The following is a 5,872-nucleotide window of genomic DNA, read 5'->3' as shown; positions in this document are numbered from 1 at the left end:
AGCAACAAATTCTTCACTGTGGTTTTCTTTCTGTGTTTGAGATTGTAATGCAACACTCCTGGGATGACTTAGAAAGCAGCAAAGCTCTGTTTTCTATGAAAGCTCTTAGGCCTTGGCCATGTGCTTAGGAGTAAAGGATAATGTTTCCAGAGCTATCCACCACAGAGTTTAGATGCCAGTGGGGTGGGAAAGAAAGTATTCTAACCCACTTGTCACTAGTAACTACTCATTTGTTTCTGATAAAGTCTGAATCTTCTCAGGGAAGAGGAGATGAAATCAAACAGTAAAGTCTCCTCTCATTATTCCAGCTACAAGGAGAAAGTACACGTGGGCGCATATGTTTTCACACACACTGTCTGGGCTTGGGGAGAGGCTAAATATTTGTTCCACCTTTATTTGGATTACTACATCTCCTAAACTGCACACAAAAAAGCATAAAAAAGAGCATACAAAAAGAGCATACAAAAACAAGCTGTGAAAATGAGCATGCTTCCCAGCAAACTCTGCTGTTCTGCTGTCTCTCCCTGAAGAACAGCCAGGATGAAAAGCAGAACCAGGCTAGGATGCTATATACTACTCTCCTTTGATTTTTCTTCCTGGCATGGTGTAAAATCAGGGCTCGCTGTCCTAATTCCCACTATCAGTTCATCCACTCAGTCACTTCATTGCTGATGCTTCCAAGGACAGAAAGAGAAGCTATCTCAGGCATCTAGGCTGACAGTCATCAGAATGATTTTCATTCACAAAGTCACTAGCATGATTTAAGAGCCATGTTTAAAAGGTGTGTGAGTCTAAGGATGACACAAAATTCTGCCCACAATGGCGGGTAAATGTTTTAGGTTATATTGTACCTGTTAAACAACGTGAATACAAAAAATCATCCTAGGAAAACCAGCAAAACCTGCAGCATGAACAGCAATAACTGTTGTTACTGCTCCATGTCTCCTCAAACACATGCCTATTGCTCCTCCAGCTGGAAGCCTACTATGAATTCAAGCCTAGTGAGTTGCTTTTCCTGGCACTCATTGGTGCTACCATTCAGAATGGCTGGTCCAAGCTAGGACATCCTAAAGTACTCTGCTTCTCTGAGGTCTGACTGTGGAACAACCATCTCCATTTCACAGGAACACCACCTAACCAATGCTTCAAACAGCCTCTTGCAACTGAGTTAGCAAGATCTTGCCTCTTGCAACAGATTTCCCCTAATCTGTTTCTCTGACCAATCTAATGGCAACACAAACTGAACAGTCAACATCACTGCAATAGAGGGATCTAGCCAGGGATGAGTATAGTTGTTCCTATGAGCACTGGGTGTCCCAGTTCCCATTCCAGACATTGCAGCCCATGAGAGTGATTCAGCTCATGGAAGCACAGACCTCCCTAGCCTCCCTATTGCCTAGATCTCCAGGGATGTAACAGGAGCTCAGACACCACCTACACATGGAGACACTCTGATGCATGCAGCTTCACTACACACTAAAGTTGACCAAGGGAAATACTCAGTTGCCAATAGGCCAGTGCCTAGTGCCATGGTAGGCATGATGGAGTGTCACCACACCTCTAGCTCCTGCTGCACACAGCTGTGGTTCTAAGTCCTGCACTGTCCTAATGGCCCTACCCCCAGTATCCCATAGTGTTCACTTCTGCTTGGGCAGCTGAGTCCTGGACCGGAAATAAAGTTATGTATCTGCAATCTAAAATGGGCAAGGTTCAGTCAGCTACTGCAGGGACCTGCAGGTCACAGCCAGAACATCAGCATGACACTGTCAGCAGCAACTGAGCCATTAACTCATGCTCTTGATCATCCTGGGGCACAGCAACAGCACTTACTAGGTGTGTGTGACCTCTCTGAGGCTTTCCTAAGCAACACAGTGCACTCAGTGCCTTTTACTGGGAGCTCTATTCCTTTGAAGAGGATTTTCCTTCCAAGAGGTTGTGATGAGAGCCACCAACACCATGGCACTATCCCATGAGGTGTAAGACTGTTGCCCTCCTCATTCATTCACATTCTAGAAATGGCCATGAACATGGTAGGCCTTCCCAGGGCCCAGCTGTGCTGGGGTTTTCCTTCTACTCCATCTATTTCTTTATTCATCTGTAAATCACTGTTACAGGTACCTAACAACCAATGCCACCTTCTTAGCAGCTCTCTGTCAAATGATGCATCAGCACACACGGATGAGGCTCTGACTTCTCAGCCAGGCTATTTCTGCCACTGTTTTCCACCAGCCCCTCATCTGGAGAAAGTATTTGATGCCTCAAAGGTCTGCACTTCCCTGCAAACTCCAACAACTCATGCCCACCAACACACTCTCAGACCTTTCCATGCTATTCAAGCTGTTAGTAATGAAAATGTGTGTCACGTACACAGCACTGTCTTTTGCCAAGACTACTTCAGAGCAACAAGAGGAAAAGCGCAAGCTCAGTGCTTGGCTTATTTTAGTTTCTTTGCTCCAACGAACTACAGCTTCACACCTCCCTTTCTTCTGCCATCACCAGCTTTTTGCCATATACAGAAATGTTTCAACATCTTTTTCAGTGCAGTTGCTCATCTGAGGTCAGGATAAAACCTCTGAGGTTATTTGCTTGGATTTTTAAGTTCCTAAACAGGATCTTAGTTGAAGCTCTGTCTTTCTGCTGTAAACTTAAACTATAGTGGTCTGAATTCCCTTTACTGTCAGTGTATTATTCACTCCCTATAAAAGCCACCTGAGACTGAATAATTCTCTTTATTTGGTAACGCCTACTGCCTTATCCAGAGCTTTCAGTCCTTCATTTTGTACCATCTCCAAAGAAGGGTCTTGTCCATTATCAAGGACACAGTCTCCAAAAGCTGGAAAGGACCTAATAATGCCCAAACTAGCTTATTTTTTTACTGACTTCTGTGTTCTTTGTTTAATGTATATTGTTTCCACATCCTGCTTTTCCTTGTGGTCTCTTACCTTTTGATCTGCACTATGTCTCTGCTCAGGGTATCTCTTTGGGTTGCCTCTTAGTCCCCAACAGGGATTGCAATAGTCTTGTTCCTACCCTAACCTGCCCTTTCTGGGATGAGAATAGCCACACACAGTACAATAGGGAATCCTCCAAGGGCAACGTAACTCCATGCATCATTAAACACATGCAGAGACTGCTAAGGTAAAGCACTTAGCTTTAGGTGTCCCTGCCCATGGCAGGGGGGTTGGAACTAGATGATCTTGAGGTCCTTTCCAACCCTAACTATTCTATGATTCTATGACAGAGATCAACTTTTGCAGGGCAGTTGTTTATGCAGAGTACTTAAAGATTTAGATGCCAAATTCCCAATGATTCCCAGTAAAATCAGGCACTTAACAGCCTTTGAGGATATGGATCACTCCCCAGAGGCTGAGATAGTAATAGGGATGGATGGCATTGCATATCATACTACCACCACCAAGTAGACAGAATACAGCGTTCTCTAAAGAGCTTAACAGCAATAAAGAGCTCTGTAAAAAGCTTGACCTTTCAGGGAATAACAGTATTCATTCCTCTTTCATGTGCTGTGGTTCTCTTGTGCATCTGAAATCCTATGAAGTGAATTAGAAATAAACCCTCTAGCTGCCCAGAGGCTAGCAAAGAAAGATCATGGAAAATCTCACATGTATTTCTTGGGATCTCATTCATTCCTGTGACAAGAGATGTCTGCTAACCATGAGCTTGCCTGCCTGAGTCACAACACACAGATGTTTGCAGTCTTTCGGCATGCCAGGGGATGGGTACCAGCGATAAAGCTCAGTTTCTTCCTCTCCTTGCTGTGTGTCTCACCTGTGTCGCATTCAGCACAGCCCATGTTCCAAAGCACTTCTGCCTTTGTAGGGCATTTCCTGCTACAGGCAAGAAACCTGTAGCAAGGCAGAGGTGCAGAATAGGCAGCTCTCAGTCCCACTGCCAACACATGGGCCCAGCAAAGCTGAAAGTCCCCAGTTCTGCACCAGAAAAGGAGCCCATGACTCCACACATGCGGTATTATGCCAAGATTAGCTTCCTTCTGGCCTCTGAGCAACTCCCTCCAGCACCGTCTTGATAACTGCAAAGAGGAAGAAACAAGGTTATATGCAAAAGCAATTTCTTCCTTCCTCATCCCTCTGGGTTTTGCTGTCTCTCAGATGTGTGCAGCAGTCTCATTAGTCAGCCCAATCAGCACTAATAAGCACTATTAGCAGGTGGAAGCTTGACTTGAGGAAAGGCTGAAGTGGAGTTGCCCATGTCAGTGCTATCAGCCCAGGCCACCTGCATTAACACTGGAGAAACACCTCACCTATCCTATACCTGTGGGCTGCCTCCTTCTAAGGTGTTAAGGGCTGGAGAGGCTGTGGGTAAGGATTTGGGAGGAGAAGGCATGTTTGATCCCCACAGCTGTTCCAGGACAAGGGAAGATGAGGAAGACATTGTGGAGGAACCAGAGCCCAAGATGAAGTAAAAAAGGAGGAAGGAAAGGAGAGAGAGCCAATGGGTTAAACAACAAGTGGAGCCCCACAGAGAGGAGAACAAGGATGAGGAAGCTAATACAGGGGAAGGCAGCCAGGGAAAACAGGGACCTGATATCCAGCAAAGGATGACACAGGAAGACAAGTGAGGACTTGGCTTGCTTTTCCCCTTCTGGGCATCATTAGTCCGAAAACAGGAGCTCTGGGGAGGATTCCAGTGCTTGGATCAGAGCTGAAAGACTCCCATTTTAGGAAGAAAAAGCCTAAAAGCAGAGCACTTTATCCCCTTCCCATGGTGAGGCCCAGGAGAGGGACAAGAGTGAACTCTCCACATCCATCTGAGCTTTTATGGTCTTGCAGTAGAAGACAGGAGGGTCTCCTGTGTGCTGGGAATAAGGAATATGGCTGTCAGCCTTCGGAAGAGGGTGCAGGGCATGCAGGAGGGGATCTGTTGCAGTGTACATGCTCGTGGGCTATCCAGCTGCATCCATTGTGTATGTTGGCTACATGATGAGCAGGATTGTCATGGGAAGTGCTGGGTGATGCCACCTGAAATTCTGGATGGTGTCACCTGAAATGTCACAACACACATCCCATGCTCTGCAGGGCATCCCAGCCAGAGGCAGACTGGGAGATGGCAGCATGTCCCCAGGCACAAGAAATGACTGACTACTTGACTGCAGTGTATCAGTGCTTCATGGTGGACACTGTTCAGTTTTGGGACCTAATAGGGATGCAGAGGGGAATATCCACTGCAATACCCACCTGCTTTCTAGCTCTCTGATCCCTTCTTTCTGAAGTGCAATTCCTTTCCCTCATGTCCTCTGTCTGCTCCATCCCTGCTCCCTTTGCTGAAAGACCTCTGCTGACTGCTGTCTGTCACTAAAATCATCTACGCAATAATCCCATCCCAAGCTGAGGACACTGGACCAACAGAGTCTGTTACCCTGGGCAAAGAACTGGCTTTACTTAGACGTGGCTCCATCCTTCCTGCATACACAGCAGATGGTACAAAAAGCACCAGAACTTCCCTGGCAGAGATGTGAGATTCTCTAAGTGTTTTTATAAGCTCCTAATGCTGAGAGTGTATCAAGGTTCATGAAACAATCCTTCTTCAGGATGCTTGACTACAGCATCAGAGGTCAGATTGATTTAGGAATGGCTTTGAGTTTTAACACAAGTGATTTTGTGTTTCCTTCATGGCTGTATGTAGAGCTAACAGCCCAGCTCAGGACTGAGGTTCTACTTTCCAGTTGCCCATGCAACAAAAAAAGAGCCTGTCAGATGAAATTAAACTGAGTTTCCATGTAGGAGAAAGTCCTTCATGGCAATCTCAGTGAAAGCTCACAGACAGGAACTTTTGCCATCCCAATGAGAAGGTAAGTAGCCCTCTCCCAGCTCCATTCCCCTTCTTGTATTTGCTT

The sequence above is a fragment of the Lathamus discolor genome, chromosome 2 (genome assembly GCF_037157495.1).
Source record: "Lathamus discolor isolate bLatDis1 chromosome 2, bLatDis1.hap1, whole genome shotgun sequence".
NCBI classification, from domain to species: Eukaryota; Metazoa; Chordata; class Aves; order Psittaciformes; family Psittacidae; genus Lathamus; species Lathamus discolor.
The sequence above is the reverse complement of the archived record's forward strand: the minus strand, read 5'-3'. Positions refer to the sequence as shown.